The 23,768-nt window shown below is 45.5% G+C and overlaps 1 long non-coding RNA gene across 1 annotated transcript; it reads left to right on the top strand.

Annotated features, from left to right (window-relative positions):
- Positions 1 to 919: 919 nt before the first annotated feature.
- Positions 920 to 23,329, top strand: LOC137672311 (uncharacterized). Its single transcript, XR_011049569.1, has 3 exons — positions 920 to 984; positions 22,823 to 23,009; positions 23,182 to 23,329. It is a non-coding gene; the product is annotated as an uncharacterized lncRNA (long non-coding RNA).
- The last annotated feature ends 439 nt before the right edge of the window (positions 23,330 to 23,768 follow it).

Here is a 23,768-nt window from a genome sequence, read left to right as displayed (position 1 = left end):
CCTGCTCCCCATCCCCTTCTGCTCTTCCTCGTCTCCACCCTGGAGGCCATTGCTGTTCTGCCCCTCTCCGCCTCCCTGTCCCGACCCGCACCCTCTGTTTCTCCGTCTCTCTCCACCGTCCCCACCCTTCTCCTCTCCCTGCCCTGCTCCTGTCCCCACCTCTCCCTTTCTCTCTCCCCTCCCTTTCCCCTCTCACATTCTCTGCCCTCGGGTCGGGGACAGTGTCTGCAGCAGCAGGAAGGTGCCCCGGGCCATGCTGGGAGCTGCAGTGCTGGGGCACGGGGCTGCCAGGCCCCATGTTGTTCCCAGGCCATGCTGGGAGCTGTCAGCTCCCCACACTCAGCTCCCCACAGCCATGGTGTTCTCAGGAGGTGCAGTCCCTGCTCCAGCTGCGGCCTGGCTGAGGTGAGCCTGAGGCTGCCCGTGAGGCGAGTGAGGCCCTTGGGAGGGTGCGGGGGTGTCTCCTGGCCGATGGCTGCCCGGGGGTGGCGGGAGGAGCTCCAAAGCACCCGGTGCAATGGGCTCCTGGTCAGCTGGGGCCGGGGCCGGCCGGGGCAGCCCCGGCAGTGAGCCTTTGCGCAGGAGAAAATCCATTAATACAGCACCTCACTTGAATTGCTCTGCTTGGAAGCCAACTAAAAGTTTATCAGTGCCTCATCTCGCAAATGCATTCTGCTTCTCATTTGGTGGGCAGCCTGTCGGCTGGTCAAAAGACTGCGTAGAACATTTCAATTGCTCAAAGCAGCGATGCTCATACAAAGAGCTTACGTACTCCGCTGCTAGCAATACTGTGCTGTTCACTCTGCAGGCTGGAAACATGATTCCTGAGTGGGCTGTGGTTTTAACAGGGGAAGGCAAAGCTGCTTCTCTGTGTCCGCCTCTTCCCTTATCCCCTCCCCTTCCTTTCCCTCTGGGAGGCTGTTTTTGTGGTACCTTCACCGGGGAAACGAGCTCCCACACCAAACTGAAGGAAAGAGGGGCAAGGTGAGAGGTGTTTCTGTCTTTCGTTTGCCGATTTGATACATGTGCCCTATTCAGAAAGCACAGCGTGTGTTGGGGTCAGCGGTCCCTACAGATTTGTGTTATTTAAGATACAGAACTATTAGAGAAAATGAGTGCAAGGTAAGGAGCATGATGTTGCATTTATTGCTAAATGTATGTTTTCATTTCATTCATTTCATTCAAAGCAGAACATAAGTGAAGATTGTACCTGCAAATAATTCAAATAGCTGCCTGTGTTTCCCAGAGTGAGCATACAAACACCGAGGAGCAGTTTGCAGGATCAGAACTTCAGCCAGCTCTGGGTGATAAACGCTCAGGAGAGCAAAGAGAAACCCCACTTCTTTACATACAACTCTACTTGTCTTAATATTTCTTCTTGTTAGATTCTGTTGGCGGTTACACTCTAAGCTCATGATGAAACTGTTAAAAAATCAAGTTAACTAAGGATTATTTACTGTATTAAATGCTCTTACAAGCAGTGCTTCTTCTCTTTCTTTTTCTGCTTCTTTTTCTGCTTCTTCTTCCTCTGCTTGTGCTTCCTCTGCTTCTTCATCTTCTGCTTCTTCATCTTCTGCTTCTTCATCTTCTGCTTCTTCATCTTCTGCTAATTCCTCTTCTTCTTTTTCTGCTTCTGCTGCTTCTTCTGCTGTTTCTGCTTCTCCTGCAGCTTCATCTTCCTCTTCGTCTTCCTCTTCGTCTTCCTCTTCGTCTTCCTCTTCGTCTTCCTCGTCATCTTCCGCGTCTTCTTCCGCTTCTTGTGCTGCTGCTGCTGCTGCTTCTGCTGCTGCTTCTTCTTTTGCTGCTTCTGCTGCTGCTTCTTCTTCTCCTCGTTGAGGAGCAATCCTCCTCCTCAAAGAATGCTATCCCTTGAGTGACTTGCAACCACTGTCTGGGCTAAGTATAATTTTGTTTGTTTTGTATTAACATTGATATTGTTTTTCTTATTTTATTAAATCAGTTTAAATTTTAACCCATGAGTCTCCCTCCTTTTCCCAATTCCAAGGGATACTAGGTGATAGAATAACTGATTATTTTTTAGCCCTGGGTGTGGGCTAACGAAGGCAGTGATGCCAGAGCATCTTTGTGTATAGTTACGAATGATTGCTTCAGTTGTTTTAAAGCTACCCATCTCTGTAGTACATAAAACTTTTGGCAGTGCAATTGTAAATACACACAATGGGGTGTTAAGCATGTAAATCCAACTAAATCCTTCAAACAGCTTTGTAATGCCTCACACAGCTGTGGCCTTGGCACGAATAGCAAAATAAATGCCTGATAATTTCCATACAGTGTCATTACGTATGCATTCTGAAACCATGCAAGTGCTAACAAGTAATCAAGGTATTGCAGGATATTGCTATTCACTAAGTCTTTAAGTCTACAAAGAAGTTTATAGTTCAGTTGCCATCCCAAATATTTTGTTTTTACAAAGGAGTCTAGTACATAAAAGTGTCCTTCATATGTTGAGTAGTGCAGAGACCTCTGTTCTTTCTTTAGACTGATTCTTATTTATGATCTAGTTTTTGGGGCAGCTTTGAAAATGGTTCAAAAGGTGGTTTGTATGTTGGGTTGAGGAGAAGGAACACGCCTCCACAAAATCCAATGTGAATCAAAGTGAAGACATTTATTAAGCATAAGCTGTCCCTTTTATACATTTTGTACTTTCCCTAGCTGTAAGCATGTGCATTGCTATTCGTTAATATTACTAAACATACTCTTCTTTGATGTGTTGATTGGTCACTGCTCTGCCACTGGTCCTTCCTTAATTGGCTCCATCAGTTCTTGTTTCTTCTCCTCCGTGTTCGGCTCCCACCGGCTACTCCCTCAATTCTTGTTTGCTCAGCTGCTGTTTTTCCTCATCTCTCGAAGGTCGGCTTGTTGACACTAGCTACATGAATCTTCTCACGCAGCTAGGCCTTCACTCCATACTCTCATACTTCTGGCTCATTACATGACCATTCTGCTCCAAAAACCCCTCTACAATTCCCCCTTTCTTTTCTTGAGCCAGAAAGGCCGTGTTTATTGTCCGCTGCAGGGCCCTTTGCAAGCAGGAGAATAAACACGGTAATACAAGGATGATAATACAAATCACAAACAATCCCATCAATAGCATTTTAATCAATCCGACCAGCCACCCTCCAATTCCCAAATTACCCAACCAGTCATCCAGGAACCCATGCTGTTCCCGTATTTTCTGTGTGGCATCCATGAGCTCTTTGATCTGCTTATGAATTGACCTGGAATGATCGTTCAGATCCATGCAACACATCCCATCAAACTCCTGACATCCGTGACCGTGCACTAATAATAAAAAATCTATAGCAGCTCTATTTTGTAAGGTAGCATTTCGGATACTATCTACATCATTGGCTAATGTTCCTAAAATTCTAGAAGTTTGATCAGCTCTTTTTGCAACCCAGCAAGCTAAATTTCGCAATTGTGTTAGTCCTTGTGCAGCAGCCACACCCGGTGCAAAAATAGAAGAAAGAACTACTTTGGTCCTAGACCATAGTTCTACCTCATCTTTACATTCTTTCCCTAAGGTAGTGACACTTCTTTTAATCTTGTGTAGGTTAGTGTGATTTAATATGACCTTTCGTGTAGGCATTAGTAAGCTTAATTTACCTATGGTACACGGACCTCCCAGTTTTTTACTGGGCAGCCCTGGCCAAGCCCTATCTCCACAAATTAGGAATAAACCTTCTGGTAATTTTCTAGGCATGGCCAAATCCGGTGCTGGCTCTGTTCGACTACGCCCTACGTTTGCACACCAGATAGATTCATTTTGCCACAATGGATTACTGGGTGTGACATTTTGTAATCTCTTTATGTCGTTCTGATAAATGTTTGATCCCTCTGTGTAATTGAAAAACACACAAGATTCTGCCTCTAAAGTTCCTAGGATGTCAAGTTCTTGGGGCTCTAAGGGACTGACAGGCAAGCTATCGTCCCATAAATCCCAATGTTCGCCACATTTTATTGCATTCTCACAGAGGCTCTGTTTCAGCACATTCAACCCTGCCACTATCTCCTTACTTTCAGATCTGTTTAAGGGGACCCCCACTAGAAATGTATGAAAGGGTTGTTCAGGCTGAGCTAAGGAGGCACAAAACTGCGTCTGGTTCAAGCTCCGCATCAGAGTCACCCAAACGTTGTGACTCCCCTTCCATGGTGTAGGTGGAAGGACTATCGGTTGATGACCTTTTGTCAGGTCCAGGATCCAAAGCAGGCTTAACACAGAAAAAACAACCCCTTGCTTTATCATGACTGCGCCTTTTGCTCCCTTTTCTATACCTCCCACGCAAACCTTTTTTCACACTTCCCGCAGTCAGGGCACTGGATCTCTCGAGAGGTCAGTGTTCCGAGGCAGATCCTGAGTTGGCTCCTGTAGTTCAGGTTGTTTTTGTAGCCACGGCTTCACCCACTTAGCTGGTACCCATTTGGCTCCTGTATCTGTAACGACACATGCATACCCTCGACCCAACATTATTAATTTCATTGGACCTTCCCACACACCAGTCACCCCATTTTTTACCATCACTTTGGCTTGTTCCTGTTCTTTCTGAAAAGCCTCCATACCTCCCTTTAACCCTGCACCATGTTTTACTGCTGGAGGTACAGAGTAGTCCTGTGGCAAGCGTAAAAAGTTTAGTACATAAAGCGCTTTACACAACCTGTCAGGAGGAGATAGCCCTGGCTCTCCCCCTTTTTGTTTTTGTAAAAGGTGTTTCAGAGTTTGATTCATGCGCTCCACAATAGCTTGTCCCGTTGGTGAATGTGGGACACCTGTTATATGCGTTATACCCCACAGTTGGAAAAAGTCCTGTGTGGCGCGTGCCACATAGCCTGGGCCATTGTCCGTTTTAATCGTCTGTGGAATGCCCAGGGCTGCAATAGCAGAACGCATGTGTCGTTGAACGTGTTTGCTGGATTCGCCTGTTTGTGCTGTAGCCCAGGTAGCAAGGGAGAAACAGTCAACACTCACGTGGACATATTTCAGCCGTCCAAATTCGGGGATGTGTGTTACATCCATTTGCCATATCTCCAACGGTCCAGTACCGCGGGGGTTGACACCAGGTGCTAAACCACCCCCAAGATGTTGACAGTCTGGACAGGACTGGACTATCCCACGTGCATCTGCACTGCGTAGCCCAAACTGACGCCACAGTACCTTAGCAGATTGATGGAAAAAGGCATGAGATCGTTGTGCTTGAGCGAAGCGATCAATTGAAGGCGCAGCCCAGGCAGGTGCGACAAGTTTGTCTGCCCGAGCATTGCCTTCAGCTAAGCCTTCCAGGAGTCCTGTGTGACTACGGATATGTGTGATGAAATATGGATGCAGTCGCTCTGTCAGCAAAAGCCATAATTCATGAAAAAGTTGGTATAGTTGTTCATTAGCTATCTCTTTGAGCAGAGCACGCTCCATCCTCTGGACAATCCCTACGACATATAAAGAGTCACATACCACATTAACAGGTGCTGTGTTCCATCGCCTGAAGACCTCCACCACAGCTCGCAATTCTAATTGTTGTGTAGACCCTTGAATGTCAGATAAAATTACATCATGCCACTTCCCATTGTCTAACCATGTTAGTGCTGCTTTTTGAGCTTTGCCTCCAGCATCTGTAAAAACGGTGACACCACTGACCGGACGTTCTGACCTTTTTGGTAATTCTTCCCATTGACCCAATTGCAGCACGGAGAAGTATTTGTGAGGGGGTAGATGTACCTTCAACTCGCCCCTATAATCCAATAACGCAACTTGTAATGGTATGGAATTTTGTAATGCCCATTGTAGATACTCTGCAACCAGTGGAATAACCAAAAAAGCAGGTTCGACGCCTGCTATCTCTACAACCCTCTGCCTTCCTTTCATTACAAGTTGTGCTATGGCCTCTACTTTCGTAGTGATGGTACGTTTTGGTTGCATAGGCAAAAAGATCCATTCCAGCACATGTAGAGGATCCTTGTCAGTCACCCACTGCATAATTAATGCCAGGGGGTGGCGATCGTGATTGATAACCAATACTCCAATACTGTAATCTGGGTCCCAACGGTGAGTGTATGCCATAGCTATTTTGGTACTCAGGTGTTTCAATGCCTGCTCAGCTTCCTGTGTCAATGTGCGGGGGGCATCTGCACCGCCTCCTCCCTTTAGCAATTGCATCAAAGGTGCCAATTCAGCATTGGTGAGACCACACAGGGTTCGCACCCAATTGAGGTCTCCCAACAGTTTTTGTACATCATTTAAAGTACTGATATTCACACGAATTTCTAGTTTTTGGGGTCTAACAGTTGTTTTGGTAATTTCCCACCCAAGGTACTTCCAGTTTTCCTCCTGTTGTACCTTTTCTGGAGCTATTTGCAATCCACCTTTTGCTAGTTCAGTCTGCAGTGTATGAATCAATTGTTTTTTATCCAATTGTTTCCCTGCTATTAGAATGTCATCCATATAATGGTATATAATCAAATTTGGAAAATTCCTTTGCACAGGAGCAAGTGCCCAGGCCACATACATTTGACACATTGTCAGTGAATTTTTCATTCCCTGTGGTAACACAACCCAATGATAGCGTTTCATAGGTGCAGCTTTGTTCACTGATGGCACCGAAAAAGCAAATTTCTGATAGTCATCAGGGTGCAAAGGGATGGTGAAGAAACAATCTTTTAAGTCAATGATTAAAATGTCCCAGTCTTTAGGGATCATATTGGGGGATGGGAGCCCTGGTTGTAGGGTTCCCATATCATCCATGACCTCATTGATTTTTCGAAGGTCATGTAACAAACGCCATTTGCCACTTTTTTTCGGAATAGTAAATATTGGGGTGTTCCATGGGCTTGTTGTGGGCTCAATATGACCTTTTTCCAGTTGCTCCTGTACCAAGCTTTCGAGGTGGGCGATTTTTTCTGCAGACAGCGGCCATTGATCAACCCAAACTGGGGTTTCTGTTTTCCAGGTTAGTTTTAGGATTGGTCGCCCTTCATCAATGGCCGCCTCTAAAAACCCTCACTGTTAGTTACCAAGCGTGCCCCTAATTGACTTAATGCATCTCTCCCCAGTAAACAAATGGGGACAGGCATCACATATGGTCTTACTGTACAGGTACTCCCATCCTGCAATTTGCAACAAATCACATTTGTACTGATTTTAGTGGTCTGTATTCCCCCGACCCCCAAAATGGGCGTAGGGGGGATCTCCAATGGCCACGAATGAGGCCACGCTGCTTGACTGATTATTGTAACGTCTGCTCCAGTATCAATCAGCATAATTACCACGCAAGTTTTCCCACCAGGTTCTTTTAGTGTTACCCGTTCTGTTGGTTTTGCCTTGCTGATATCCATTGCCAGATAAATGTCAGCCTGGCCTGTTGATCCAAAACCCCCAGCCCCTCTTATCTGATTCCCAGCTGTGGGCACAGCTGATTTAAAGGGGACCAGTTGTCCAATTTTTTCTCCTTTGGGTATATGAATTGGTGGCAGGGGGGTCCATACCATAATAGATATGACCCCTGTAAAATCGGCATCGATTATACCGGGTAAAACGAAAAGACCTTTTCGGGTCGTAGAGGATCGCCCGATAAGTAAGGCACTCAACCCGTGACCCAGTGGGCCTTTCATATCGGTGGGTATACATTGCACTTGCGGGTCTATCAGAGTCACCTCTACTGCTGTGGCAATGTCGACCCCAGCACTCCCTCTTGTGGCGGCGGCGACGCCATCCAGGCAGCCCGGGTGGAAGACCTGTTTTGTGTCATCGCGCTGGGTCTCCTCGCGCTCGCCCCCCCGTTTCCCAGCCGAGTTCCCTGCTTAGTGAATCTAGATCGGCATTCATCTGCACGGTGACCGTATTTCCGGCAGCGATTGCAGGTCCCTGCAAACTCGTGACTTTTTACTCGGCATTGAGCCTTAAGGTGTCCCGGTTTGCCACAGTTGTAACATTTTGGTCCCTGATCGCCTCTCCCTGATCGTACTAGAGGTTTCACCGCAGCCGCAAAGGCTGACGCCATGTATCCTGCTGTTTCTTCCGTTGTTCCTACGCGCTCACACGCATCCATCATTTCTGCCAGGCTAGAATTTTTGGGTAATGTCTGTAAAATGCGCTTACAAGTAGGATTAGCATTGTCGACTGCCAACGACATTAGCAACGCCTCTCGAGCTACATCGGTCAGCGATGCCCTTTCCAATGCTTCACGCAATCTTTCTAAAAATGTCATATAAGGCTCAGATGGACCTTGCCTTATTTTTATATAGGCAGGAATTACTTTCCCATCTTCTGGGAGGGTTTTAAAAGCCTCTTGGGCTAAGGTGGCAGTAAGTGCCAAGGCTTCTGGTCTAAGTCGTGCCTGTCGTTGTGGATCACTAAACTGCCCTTCTCCCACCAGTTGGTCAAATGTTATCCCTAAAAGAGGATCATTATCTCCCCTCCCCAGGTTTTCCACCGCTGCAGCCTGTGCTGCGTCATGCCACCTCGTCCGCCACAAGAGTTCCTGCATCGGGGTTAAAATCATCGCCATCAATTGCTTAAAATCAAAAGGTGTTAAAAGCATAGACATAAAGATACTATTTATAAATGCTTGGGTATAAGGTGCATGCAACCCATTTTGTTGTACCGCTTTCCGTGCCTCCTTAACAATCTCCCACTGTAATCCTACCCAGTGCGGTGGTTCTCTCCGATTTCCCAAAATAACTGGGAAAGCTGTGGGCAGAATCTCCCCCTCCACTAGCGCATTCCGTATAACTCCTCGCCACCGTAATCGTGGATCGTCTCCTCCCCCGTCCCCCATGACAGAGTGCATACCAACATTCCCATCCATATTTCTCATGCGGCTAGTCCCAGCCGCCTCAGCACCCCCCCCGGCCCCCCTGGCCCCTCCGCGTAGGCGTTCCCTTTCTTCTTCTCTCCTCTGCTCCTCCTTATGCTGTCGCTCAGTTAAGGTCGTCTGTCTTTCCAGGTCTTGTAATTTTGCTAACAATTTTTCCGCCCAAGCCACCGGATCCTTAAATTTCCCTGGACCGCCGGCAGGCGATGGGGGAGACGACGGGGGCAGAGGGGGATATTCGTATTCGGCGCGATTTGCGAGATTGGCGGCTCGCGGAGGCTTGAAGGGTGGGGGGGTGGGCTCGGGCTGATGCTCATCAACCTCCATTTCCTCCGGTTTAGGGGGCTCCCCTGTTGGTTTAGGGGGTATTTCAATTTTCTCCTGCTCTTCTGGTGGTGCGGAGGGGTTTGAAAAAACCGGTATTGGCGGCTGACCAAAAACACGAAGACCTCTCGCCCCAGGGTTAACCTCTGTTGGATGCAGAGCCGTAAAAGCCCCTGCTGCAACAGCCCTCTCTGCTTTCATTTCTTGAAGAGCAGTAAGAACAGCCCTCCATGCAGTTGCCAGTTCTATTGCCTCCTTTTCCCCACTGCTTATTGCTTCCCATAAACCCTTTCCAATATCTTCCCAAGTGTCCACCTTAAAAGCGCTCTGGGGGTCCGAAGGGAACCCATGCTCTCGACACCAAACTAACAGTCTCCGGAGCAAATGCTCATCATGTTTCACTCCTCTCTTAGAGAGGATATGTAGGAGAAGCCTTACTATCGCACTTTCTTCTTTAGAAATATTTTGGCCCATCTCCTTTTTCCCCCGGCTGCTCACCTCACTAAGTGTCCCGTTGCAACGTTCTTTTCTTTTCTTGCGAGTCGTCCTCCGTCTCGCCCCGGTCTTCAGACCTGCTGAGCCGTACTCCAGCCGGTGTACCTCCTTCTGGGCTATTCCCCGAACTTGCCGTCGATCAGCGTCTCATCAGGGTCACCATCTGAGGAGAAGGAACACGCCTCCACAAAATCCAATGTGAATCAAAGTGAAGACATTTATTAAGCATAAGCTGTCCCTTTTATACATTTTGTACTTTCCCTAGCTGTAAGCATGTGCATTGCTATTCGTTAATATTACTAAACATACTCTTCTTTGATGTGTTGATTGGTCACTGCTCTGCCACTGGTCCTTCCTTAATTGGCTCCATCAGTTCTTGTTTCTTCTCCTCCGTGTTCGGCTCCCACCGGCTACTCCCTCAATTCTTGTTTGCTCAGCTGCTGTTTTTCCTCATCTCTCGAAGGTCGGCTTGTTGACACTAGCTACATGAATCTTCTCACGCAGCTAGGCCTTCACTCCATACTCTCATACTTCTGGCTCATTACATGACCATTCTGCTCCAAAAACCCCTCTACATTGGGTAAAATAGGTAGTCACTGCCATGAATCTCTAGCCTGGAAAGAACAGCTGTGGAAGCAAGGAGGGTTTCTTTTTTTCTTTTTGTTTTGTTATTGGAAGGAAAAGCAATCATTAACTGTCTATACGTGATACCCCCAAATGCAAAATGCGTAGTGCATTTGAGATGGATTGCTCCTGTACTGCCCAGACCGAGGCAAGATTCCTCAGTGCTTTGCGCGCTGTTTTGAGCAGTGGAAGTCTTTGTGCAGATGTGGGTACTGGCGTTCTGTGCTGCAGCATGAAAAATAAGAAACACAAGGGTCAGGCTGTGAAGACTGTGTAAGGTTCAGTTCTCTGTGGCAGAGAATTGAAAAGAAATGGATTCTTTTGTGCTAACGTGAGACTGTCCTGTAGTTTTCAAACTTTGATTCTCTCAGCTTGGAATTTAAAAACTGTCTTGACTGTGCTGTTATGTTTGGATGAGAGGGAAGGTGTATCGTAGTCCCAGCTGCTCAGTTCCATTAAGAAGAAGGGTCTTTGCCTTCTGAGTTGAGTTTTCTTGCTTTGACATGCAAGGTGCCTCAAGTAGTAGGATTTCAGATGGCAGTGAAGGAATAAAATCTATGTATGGATTTAGAGACAAATGAAAAAGGATGTCGTGTGGTTGTTTTAAACTATGAACTTTTTTCTAAGCAGGATTTTCTTTTTTTTGAGCAAAAGGCCCACTTCCCATGCGCGTACATAAACCCCATTTTGTCTGACAGAAGCATGCAGTATGGCTTGTGAAGTAATACTGGCTTTATGTATAAGCTGCACTATGCTGGGCTCTTTTGGGCTTGCAGTATTCTTTGGAAACATGGCTCTCCACATCAAAGAGGCAAGCTGTGTAATCTGCTTTCCCCTAAAATGTAGAGCAAAATGACTGTCTGTCCTGGTTTGGCTCAAACCAGGCCAAATAGCCTTAGAGAACCCAAGGTCACTGCTTACGAGTAAAGAGCCGAAGGGGGTTGTACCTGCAGGGAGGAGTGGACGGGGCAGGTGACCCAGGATTGACCAGCAAGGTATTCCATCCCATACATGTCATTCTCACTTTCCTGTTTATCACTAACCCACTGCCTCCTGGAGGTGGGGCCCAGGAGGGAGGGGCCCTCCTGTCTCCCACTGATTGGTACCAGCTTTGCCAAATCTCCAGTTAAAAGCCTGCAAGTGTGATGGCAGGAGAGCTATTGCATTTTGCCCTCTGCCCGTGCTGGGTGGAGCTGCTGCATTTTCCCCTCTGCCCATGCATGGGGAGCAACTCTGCCTGAGGAGGATTTCCAAGCTCTCAGTCTTGGCTTAGTATATATTTGTATATATTTCTATTATTATTGTTATTATACTCTTTTTCATTATTATAGTTTATTAAAACTGTTTTAACTTTCCAACCCATAAGTCTCTCTCCCTTTTCCCTTTCCCTTGGGGGGGGGGAGAGGGTTAACAGAGAGCATCTGGCACCTGGTTAATAGCCAGCCCAGCTTTAAACCGTGACAGATTTATTGGCGCCCAACGTGGGGCTCGAAAGAAGCTCCAACAGGTTGCTCTGATAAGTTGAATCCTGGCTCTGGTGGGAGGAGACCCGGAGAGCTCAGCTGAGAGAATATCAGATTTCTTCCCTTGAGATTTACGAGGGGTTGGAAAGTTAAAACAGATAGTGAAGATGGTGATGTCATTTTTGAATGCTGTGTTATCTCATCTTTTTATGGAGTTTCTTTCACAATTGAGTATTGCAATGATGCCTTACCTGCCGTGGGCACTGTGTTATTGCTTGCTTCTTATGAATGTTTACATGCAGTTTAGCAGTGGGCGCTGGTCGAAATGTATTGTTTTGGTATGGGGTTTGATACTGATTTATGCTGTGATAAACTGGGCAGTTAATATTCCGATCTCTTATCTCTATGACACAATGATGGGCAGCTTTAATCGCGAATCAGTAGCAGCAACTTCATCTGCACGCTCCAGGTGTCCTTTAGCTGATTCTGTTAATGATCAAACTTCCAGTTTTACTTCGGGAAATAGCACCTTCTCCTTTTCTGCCAAGCTGATACCACCAGATTTTGCGAAATTAGGATGGTGCTGTCTAGGTGGCATGTTTTTATTTTTGTTTGTCCTGAATGTGTTTCTGATGTGGGATAAGATTAAATATCGGTGCAGGGACAGTTGTAGGTGTTATGCAGCCACCTCAGATCCTACAGTGTGTACTGCCACTACAGCCACTAAACCCACTAACACCTTGGCAGCCTGTACCACAGCTGCTACACCCCCCAAGATGGCCACCGCAGCTACTCAGACTCTCAGCACTCCCAAGACAGCCACTGCATCTACTCAGACTCCAGCATCTATCGAATCTGTACCAATTGCTCCTGTAACCAGGAAGAAATACCAAAAGAAATCAGCTCGTGAAGTGAAGGATGATGACTCAGAGCCTTCTAAGGCAGAGCCATCATATGACCCAGGTGAGGGCCCTTCTCAGGCAGAGTTAGGGCCTGACACAGATGGGGGTTCCCTTGATCGTCCTTTTAAAGCAGACCCATCACAGAAGAAAGGTCCTTCTAAAGCAGAACTATCACAAGAGGAGGACTCGGACGTAGAGATAACCTACCACTCCTTATCCCTGAAGGACCTGAGAAATATAAGGAAAGACTTCAGCCGTTATGACAGTGAACCTATTATTACCTGGCTGCTCCGATGCTGGGATAATGGGGCAGACAGCATGCAATTAGATGGCAGAGAAGCCAGACAGTTGGGATCCCTGTCCAGAGATGGTGGTATTGATAAGGCGCTCGCAAGAAAGTCAAACACTGTCAGTCTCTGGAGGCGACTCTTGTCAGCTGTAAAGAGCAGGTATCCCTATAAAGATGATGTTATGAGTCACCTAAGCAAATGGACCACTATAGAAAAAGGTATTAACTACCTTAGAGAACTGGCTGTGCAAGAGATCATTTATAGACACCCACGGGACATTGTAGATCCTGTAGATCCTGATGAAGTGGAATGCAACCGATCCATGTTCCGGAAGGTTGTGAAGAATGCTCCACCGACATATACCCATACATTGTCAATATTAGTATGGGGAGAAGATGATATGGCACATTCTACTGTGGGCGAAATGGCTAACTGTATGCGACAGTATGAAGATAGTATTTCTTCCCCACTGCAGGCACGCATCTCGGCTGTGGAAAAACTGACTAAGGAGAACAAGGACTCATTTAAACAACTGTCAGACAAACTGTCCATGATCGAGAATAAACTTGACTCTCTACCTACACAGGCGCGCGTTGCAGCTGTTAGGAGAAAACGCTCTCCTACAGGACCAGCTCAAAGGAAACAGAACACATCACGAGGTATCCTGTGGTTTGCCCTGCGTGGTTACGGGGAGGACATGAGCAGATGGCATGGACAACCTACCAGTACCCTACAGGCACGAATACGTGAGTTGCAAGCTAAAAGAAATACCAGAGAGAATTTTTCTAGGAGGATGGCTGCTCCAGTTACCAGTGAGCAGGACCCCAGTCAGGGGAGATGGGCCTCAAATCACTTTTTCCCAAGTGTGAATAGGAGAAATGAAGGTCCAGTCCCTGTGAGCAGCACGAATCCATTTCTTGATTAGGGGGGCCCTGCCTCCAGCCAGGTGGAGGAGAGGGACAACCGGATTTATTGGACTGTGTGGATTCGATGGCCTGGCACATTAAAACCACAAAAGGTATCGAGCCTTGGTAGACACTGGTGCACAGTGCACCCTAATGCCATCGGATCATAAAGGGGCAGAATCTATCAGCATTTCAGGAGTAACAGGAGGATCTCAAGTGTTATCTGTATTGGAGGCCGAAGTGAGCCTAACTAAAAATGAATGGAAAAAGCACCCCATTGTGACTGGCCCAGATGCTCCGTGCATCCTTGGCATAGACTACCTCAAGAGCGGGTATTTCAAGGACCCAAAAGGGTATAGATGGGCCTTTGGTATAGCAGCTGTAGAGACTGAGCACATTAAACAGCTGTCTACCTTGCCTGGCCTCTCAGAAGATCCTTCTGTTGTGGGGTTGCTGAAGGTTGAAGAACAACAGGTGCCAATTGCTACTACCACGGTGCACCGACGACAATATCGCACCAATCGAGACTCCCTGATCCCCATTCATAAACTGATTAGACAATTAGAAAATCAAGGAGTGATTGGCAAGACCCGCTCACCCTTTAATAGTCCTATATGGCCAGTGCGAAAGTCTGATGGAGAATGGAGATTAACTGTGGACTATCGTGGCCTAAATGAAGTTACGCCACCGCTGAGTGCTGCTGTGCCAGACATGCTAGAACTTCAATACGAACTGGAGTCAAAGGCAGCCAAGTGGTACGCCACCATAGACATTGCTAATGCATTTTTCTCTATTCCTTTGGCACCAAAGTGCAGGCCACAGTTTGCTTTTACCTGGAGAGGTATCCAGTACACCTGGAATCGACTGCCCCAGGGGTGGAAACACAGTCCTACTATTTGCCATGGACTGATCCAGACTGCACTAGAAAAGGGTGGAGCTCCAGAACATTTGCAATACATTGATGACATCATTGTGTGGGGTGATACAGCAGCAGAAGTTTTTGACAAAGGGGAGAAAATCATCCAAATTCTTCTGCAAGCTGGTTTTGCCATAAAAAGAGGCAAGGTCAAGGGACCTGCCCAGGAGATCCAGTTTTTAGGGATTAAATGGCAAGATGGGCGTCGCCAGATCCCGATAGAGGTGATCAACAAAATAACAGCTATGTCCCCACCAACTAACAAAAAGGAAACACAAGCCTTCTTAGGCGTTGTGGGTTTCTGGAGAATGCATATTCCAGATTACAGCCAGATTGTACGCCCTCTTTATCAAGTGACCAGAAAGAAGAATGATTTTCAGTGGGGCCCTGAACAACGACAGGCTTTTGAACAGATTAAACAAGAGATTGTGCATGCAGTAGCCCTTGGACCAGTCCGTACGGGACAAGATGTTAAAAATGTGCTCTACACCTCAGCTGGGGACAATGGTCCTACCTGGAGCCTCTGGCAGAAAGTGCCAGGGGAGACTCGAGGTCGACCCCTAGGATTTTGGAGTCGAGGATACAAGGGCTCCGAGGCCAATTACACTCCAACTGAAAAAGAGATACTGGCAGCGTATGAAGGAGTTAGAGCTGCTTCAGAGGTAATTGGTACTGAAGCACAACTTCTCCTAGCACCTCGATTACCAGTACTAGGCTGGATGTTCAAGGGTAAGGTTCCCACTACCCATCATGCAACTGATGCGACGTGGAGTAAATGGATTGCATTAATTACGCAGAGGGCTCGAATAGGAAACCCTAATCGCCCAGGAATCTTAGAAGTGATCATGGACTGGCCAGAAGGCAAAGACTTCGGAATGCCACCAGAAAAGGAGGTGACACGTGCTGAAGAAGCCCCACCATATAATGAACTACCAGAGGATGAGAAGCAGTATGCCCTGTTCACCGATGGATCCTGCCGTCTTGTAGGAAAGCATCGGAAGTGGAAAGCTGCTGTATGGAGTCCCATACGACGAGTCACAGAAGCCACAGAAGGACAAGGTGAATCAAGTCAATTCGCAGAGGTAAAAGCCATCCAGCTGGCTTTAGGCATTGCTGAACAAGAAAAGTGGCCAAGGCTGTATCTTTATACTGACTCATGGATGGTGGCAAATGCCTTGTGGGGGTGGTTAAAGCAGTGGAAGCGAAGCAACTGGCAGCGCAAAGGTAAACCTATTTGGGCTGCTAAATTGTGGCAAGATATTGCTACTCGGCTAGAGAAACTAGTCGTGAAGGCACGTCATGTAGATGCTCACGTACCTAAAAGTCGGGCAACTGAGGAACATCGAAACAACCAACAAGCGGATCAAGCTGCTAAAGTGTTCCAAATAGATTTGGACTGGGAACATAAAGGTGAACTATTTTTAGCTCGGTGGGCTCATGACACTTCAGGTCATCAAGGAAGAGATGCAACATACAGATGGGCTCGTGACCGAGGGGTGGACTTAACCATGGACTCTATTGCACAGGTTATCCATGATTGTGAAACATGCGCCGCAATTAAGCAAGCCAAACGGTTAAAACCTTTGTGGTATGGGGGGCGGTGGTTGAAATATAAATATGGGGAGGCCTGGCAAATTGACTATATCACACTCCCTCAAACCCGCCAGGGTAAACGTTATGTGCTTACCATGGTGGAGGCGACCACCGGATGGCTGGAAACATACACTGTGCCCCATGCCACTGCCCGGAACACTATTCTGGGCCTCGAAAAGCAAATTTTGTGGCGACACGGCACGCCAGAGAGAATTGAGTCGGACAACGGGACTCATTTCAAAAACAGTCTCATAGACAACTGGGCCAAAGAGCATGGCATTGAATGGGTATATCACATCCCCTATCATGCACCAGCCTCTGGGAAAATTGAACGGTATAATGGGCTGTTAAAAACTACCCTGAAAGCAATGGGGGGTGGAACCTTTAAAAACTGGGATAAACATCTGGCACAAGCTACCTGGTTAGTTAACACCAGGGGATCTATCAATCGAGCTGGCCCTGCTCAGTCAGACCTTCTACATACAGTAGAAGGAGATAAAGTCCCTGTGGTGCATGAAAGGAATCTATTGGGAAAAACTGTCTGGATTCTTCCTGTAATGGGCAAAGGTAAACCCATTTGTGGGATTGCTTTTGCTCAGGGACCTGGATGTACTTGGTGGGTGATGTTGCAAGATGGTGAAGTCCGATGTGTCCCTGAAGGTGATCTGATTATGGGTGAGACTACTTAAGCCTGAACTGTATGTTGTTGCTGCATAAGTGTCTTTCAGGTTAAGACAGTGTTGATGAGACCGGAACTAGCTTCATCAAGTGGCGTCCAGTAACCTCCTCGAGTCTGACATCTTTAACCTGCAACCCGTGGGCACGAACCATGACGAAAGAGAGACTGCTAGCCAGAGAGACTGCTGAGAGACTGCTAGCCAGATGGAAACCCACAATCCTGAACCAAATGAACTTGATGGACTTTTCGCATAAAGATGAATCATAGACTAGTGATATGTATATATATATTTGAAAATGAAAAGGTACTGGTGATCTGAGTATGACATGAATGGTATGGAATAAGGGGTGGAATGTCCTGGTTTGGCTCAAACCAGGCCAAATAGCCTTAGAGAACCCAAGGTCACTGCTTACGAGTAAAGAGCCGAAGGGGGTTGTACCTGCAGGGAGGAGTGGACGGGGCAGGTGACCCAGGATTGACCAGCAAGGTATTCCATCCCATACATGTCATTCTCACTTTCCTGTTTATCACTAACCCACTGCCTCCTGGAGGTGGGGCCCAGGAGGGAGGGGCCCTCCTGTCTCCCACTGATTGGTACCAGCTTTGCCAAATCTCCAGTTAAAAGCCTGCAGGTGTGATGGCAGGAGAGCTATTGCATTTTGCCCTCTGCCCGTGCTGGGTGGAGCTGCTGCATTTTCCCCTCTGCCCATGCATGGGGAGCAACTCTGCCTGAGGAGGATTTCCAAGCTCTCAGTCTTGGCTTAGTATATATTTGTATATATTTCTATTATTATTGTTATTATACTCTTTTTCATTATTATAGTTTATTAAAACTGTTTTAACTTTCCAACCCATAAGTCTCTCTCCCTTTTCCCTTTCCCTTGGGGGGGGGGAGAGGGTTAACAGAGAGCATCTGGCACCTGGTTAATAGCCAGCCCAGCTTTAAACCGTGACACTGTCCTAAATACGGTCTGAACAAAAGTAGTTGAAGAATTTGTTGGCTCTTGTTAGAATCAGGATCGGCCAGAAATTAGCCCATGCTTACTAATGAGTTACTGTATTTTAATTGTCCTACACTATCTGAGAAGCAGGGAAGTGTCAGAGCACTTTCCCAGGGAATAAAACTGCACATCTGCTATTCTTTCAGAGGGTCCCCTATGTCAAATGCATCCTCCAGCACAATCTGCGTGTTGGTATTCTCCAAGGGACCAAAATGGATGCAGTTCAGTCCTGCTGACTGCATGGCAGCAGGAATGATGTCTCCAGCTGTGCTGCTGTGCACTGAGAAGCTTCCTCAGTTTCTTTGCTTGGCAGACCTGGTGTGTCTTCCGTTCTCCTTTGCTTCCTTGTGATTCAGTGGGGATTACACACAGAGCAAGGATTTCTTAGGCTTGTGTTTCCCCAGATGCAGTCAAGATCCTAAACGTGTTTAGACTTGGGTAACTGAAGAGCACTTCTGGCTTGCCGTCGTCGGGAGTGTGGACAGAGGAGGCATAAGAGGTTCATCTTTGCATGCCGATGGGAAAACCTATGGTTGGATTTCCCTGCTTACGCTTGAGAACAGTTTCACATTCAAACCAGAGTTTGGGAGGTCAGCAGAACATGCTAGGAGGTGGTATGACAGGCTGAGTAAGAAAAGCTCAAGAACGAATTGTAGAATTGGTAAGCTGCTTTCTTCTTCAGTGGAGGTTTTTTAGTTGTGTTGCATTAGAGTTGGTACTGGCGTTGGCGACTCAAGTAAGTGCTGAGGTATTTCTTGTCAGTGAAGAGGTTCAGTAGTTGCTTAATTATGGAAAATACCTATACTGTATTTATATGCTTGTAATTCTAGAAATATGTGATATATCTAAACCCTTGGCATTTCTATTTAATGACAGGACAGATGCAGTGTAATTTTTAAAAGAATACTCTTAATGGTATCATGTAGTCTTCATTATCATTCAGGTGTGTGCGTGTACATGTAAGATGCACATGCATCTATGTGGCTCTTAAACTGGGGGACAGCCAGAGCTGAGATTGCCTGTCAACATGCAGTGTGACTGCTTCTGTCTATCTATGATTATAGAGACTTGGGTGGCCTTGTAAGTAGAGGTTTTAAATGCTACTACCATCTTAAAAATTGTTAATATAAAGGAAGGCAGCAGTGGCATAGTTTGCTCAGAACTTGGGAGAAGGTGAGGGAAATGATACTTAGAGTTCTGCTAATCCTGCGCAAATATATTCAACAGCCACTGATTTTCTGTCAAGTGTATATTAAATGGATGTGTAGGGATGTTTCAAGCCAGGTGTTTAACCTTCAAGTTGTCAGAACCCCAGATGTCAGGTAACAAAGAGAAGGGGCACCAGTGGGAGGATGGCAAGAGGCACAACAGCGAGATTTACAAAATTATCTTGGGGCCTCAGTCGCCGTCTCTGTATGGCGCTGGTTATGTTCCGATTTTTGTATTTTTTTTCCAACAGACTAGAGAGTTTTCATCTAATAGCAGAATTCAGTGTCGTACATGACTGATTTCCAAGCAGTGGCTGGAGTTACTAAGCAGATAGGCAGGAGAAGTGACAGTCTTTACCAGCAGTAAGCAAAGGACTTGGGTTTCCACTTGGCTTTTGGGTCCTTTCATCGGTTATGCAAGACTGTGCTGTGAATAGGAGAATATTTTGTTGAATACCCGAGCAGAACCATCAGATGGGTCTGCTGCAGCTACTGTCGTTGCACTAGGCAAAGCCTGCTCCTCTCACTTTCTCACAGCGGGTTCATCAGCAGAAGGCCTGAAGCTGGCTGAGGAGCACTCATTGCTTGCCTGCTCACCTCCCTGCTCATCTCCCTTACTTGCCCGTCAGGCCCTTTGCTTGCCTTACAGCAGCACCGGGTGGCCTGTCTGGAGGTTACTGCTCAGAAACCTGGCGCTTGTTGTGCACTCCAAAACCTGGCTCCTCTACCAGTTTCACCTTACCGCTGCTCTGCACATCAGGACGGTGTTTAAGCCTCGCATCCGCCAGTGCGGAAGGTGAGCCAGGGGCTGTCCTTCGCCTTCGTTCTGTGTGATCTGTTTTAGAGCAGGTCACGGTAACCTGCGAGGGAAAGGGAGGCTACGGAGGTGCTATCCTTGTGGTTTCCTTCTCTTGGACAACAAAAGGTTATCTTGCACGCGATGCTGGTTATGTGAGTAGCAACAACAAATACTGGAACACTTTTTTTACAGTAAAAGCATCACCTCCATGTCTTGAGCTTTTTCTTTATTGCTTGAGGAAAAAATACACCTTGGAAATACTTCTTGGGATGGATTATAAATTCTGTTGTTGGCGTTAGTTGTCTTACAAATGCTCACGACATGTTTAAAAAAAAATCCCTTTGAGAACTTGAGCTTACACTACATGTTCTGAATGCTACCTCACCTGTAATCTTGAAATGGCACCTGAGACAAGAAGGAATTGATTGTTGTGTCTTACGTCTCTTTTAGCAAAGGCAGAAACAGGACTGGCTTCTTTCAGAGCTGGAAGCTTGCCTGTGCTTTTGTTCCAGACGAGAATGCGATTCTGACTGCTTGATGATTGATGCAACGGTTTCCCAGTTAGGAGACCAAGCTGAGAAGTTGTGGTGGAGAGATGAAGGAGGAACTGGGAAATATCCACCTGCTAGTTTACATGCGAGTGTTATGTACACTGAAAACAACAACAACAACAACAAATCCCCCCAAACTCCACCCAAAATCCAATGACTTATGAAAGACAGGAGTTATTTTGATTACGCTTTCAGCATCTGCACGTAAATGTTCTTGCATGTTGTTCACCCAGGTGTTTAATTCATCCTCCAAACACAATGCAAGTGAAAACATTTAGTTCCGAATGAAGCTGTAGACAGAAGCATTGTTTTATTTCTTTGTACTGGGGATTTTTTATGATTTCTTTTGAATGTGTTGTTGCAAAGTCTTTCCTGAGATGAGAAAACAGGTTTACTAAGAAATGTTAAAGATAAAAAGCCCCTTTAGTTTTTCTCAAAATATCGACACAGTTTTAAATTTTTTAAAACACCCACATGTGTAGCAAATGGCTACTTACCAGAATGATGCACTAACACCTGCTGCTTCAGAGCAAAAGGATTTCTAGCAGTGGTTTACCAGTACCTGATTTTTGCTGAAATCATCCATTTTCCAGCACAGCTAACAGGGCTTCCTTTGGTTCTGTTAAAAGTGCTGGCACACAGAATAGGAAAGAGAGAGAAGAGAAAAGTCATTGGGCAGAAACTTACTTTTCAAGCTGCTGAAATAGAATTGCTTTTGTTGTTTGTTGCCTGACCCGAGAAGGGAGCCTAGAGAGCAAGGGATTTCAAACCTGTTGTACCCCAGAGGGGTCTTGTTACAATGTGTCCCTAAAAACAGATGTCAGAAAGAGAAAATGACACTCCCAAGGAGAGATCCACAGACCGTTTTGAATCCAGTTTACACAGTCAGAGCTAAGTTGTGTTTTGAGGACACCATAACTTACATTGGTTTTTAGACTCTGGAAATGAGGGGGAAAAACTGTAGAATTTGTTTGCTTTAATAATTCAGCATGGGATGTTCAAATGGTTTGAATGTCCAACTGGTTGCTCCACTGACTAAAGAGGGAGCCTGAGTTTGTAACGGAAGTATTTAAATACCTAGAATTAAACTTTTGGAATGCCTTACAGAAATCAAAGAGTATTTCTTTCTGGTTATTTATTCAGAATGCTATTTTGTTGTTAGGACCTGACTCTCTTTAGGTTAGAATAGCTTAAAATGGCAAGGCTAATCCATTAGTCTTTTCTCTTCCCTGCCACTTTCATATTCTTATTTCAATGTGTTTTTCTAAATGTAATGTGATCAATTTTTTGGTCTTACAAATTTATTAACCTTAATGAGATACTTGCTATCAGACAATTTACTTGCTGCTAGATATCACGCATTGCTTTCCAAATAGAACAGAAACTTCAATCGACTCCTTCCCAGCTGCCTTTGCTATCCCTGCGGGTCTTCTTAAGCGTATTCAAGCTTTTTGGCTTCTAGATGACAAGGATTGTCAAGTCAGTATGTTACAGTTTAGTTAGACATACAGTGCAGAACAAAGCTATAATCTAGAAAACGAATTTAAGAAACTGCTGCTTAACTAATAACAGGTGCTAAAGCATTAGAAACTTCTTTTAGAATACTGCTACGAGATCTTCAGCAATAAATTATGATTTGAAATTTTGTTTTGATTACTTTGACAGGAAGTTGATTAAAACAAAGAAGAAATCAACTTTAATAATGCTTGATATTTGAATTTTCCAAGCCACCCCTTTAGGTTGTTTTCAGCAGACCAGTTGAGCACTTCCTCAAAAACAGTCTTTTAGGTACCTTCAACATTAAAACTATAATCATAGCGGCAAGATTTGAGGCGGAAAACTGCAAAAGGGACTTTTCAGCCTAATTCCTGTCCTTTCTGATGCTGAAGGTTGTCACGATGTTAATATAATCTGTTTGTCCGGAAGAATAACTTATTATTTAGTCATGTATTCAGAAAAAGTGGTGTTTGTATACAGAGATTTGATTCACCTAGAAAAGTGTGACTTACTCCTTTTAAAGGACTCTCTTTGCTCTGTATGGCTAACTCACTGAGTTCTTTTCCTGCAAATACTTAAGAATTGTTACATGTCCTCTATCAAGTATTTCATTAGCTAGTCATAGAAGTTTATTTAACAAAGTTAAATAAGTTAAGTAAGGCTGAATATTTGTTAAATTAAGAAACTTTTGAATATTTTTGTTGCATGTGTGTATGTGTATATCATAATAAAGGTGTTCTGTGACTTCTCCAGAATTCACTGGCCCTGCTCTTTCATCCAGCTACAATGGAAACTGTGTCATGGCAACATACGAGAATTATTCAATCCCTCATGTGCCAAGGAGAGCATAGGCGAGCCCTCGGATATACACACACGTGATGAGGCCATCAATATCAGGCAGCAGTGAAGTGCAGCTTTTCCTCACTGTGTTGTCCAATAGGTAAAGAACTATATCCCACCATTTTGGCATTCAAATATTGTGAAAGATGGAGAACAAACAATAGAAATCAGGATCCCCTAAGTTTCCTTTCAACTTTGAATGCAATAATTTTGGGGCATCTTTTTGGTTATACTATTAATATTCCTTTACCTCTCAAAACAATGAATTGCAGGTGCATGGTGGAGGCTTGGGGTCTCTTGCAGCAACATACCACTAAGTTAAACGTAGAAGAGCTGTTAAAAGACATGTATGAAATCCGTCAGGAGACGGGACTAGTGGAAGACTTCCTGAAGTTACCTTTCACAGACACTCAACAAGTAAGCGTGGACAAGAAAAGTCTTCATCGTCCCTTTGAAAAGAAGCAGAATCCTAAGAGATTTTTGAAATGTGTCATTTCTCTGAGGAGTGTTTGGCGAAGTTTTTACAGGCCACCGCTGGTGTTCAGAATCGTGAATTTTTTTAGTCTACCGTCTGCAGCGTGCCAGCTATGTCCCAGCACCACAGCTGAAGCAGGCCATGAGGGTTAATCTTATGGTAAGCATAAAAGTTCTGTTGAGTGTGCAAGTTTCTGTTAGGGAATAACGTTTTTTGAGAGTACTCAATAAAAATCCTGCTTTGCTTTTTATACCATTCTTTGAAATACTAGGAATAAGTTTCTACACCTTAAGTTAGAGCTGAACCTAGAAGGTGAACAAAATATTCAGCTACTCTGTGAAGTTAGAAATGAAGTGTTTCAAACCATTGTTGACTCCAGTTACA

Source organism: Nyctibius grandis, chromosome 19 (genome assembly GCF_013368605.1).
Source record: "Nyctibius grandis isolate bNycGra1 chromosome 19, bNycGra1.pri, whole genome shotgun sequence".
Classification (NCBI taxonomy): Eukaryota; Metazoa; Chordata; class Aves; order Nyctibiiformes; family Nyctibiidae; genus Nyctibius; species Nyctibius grandis.
This window is presented reverse-complemented; position numbering and strand designations above follow the sequence as displayed.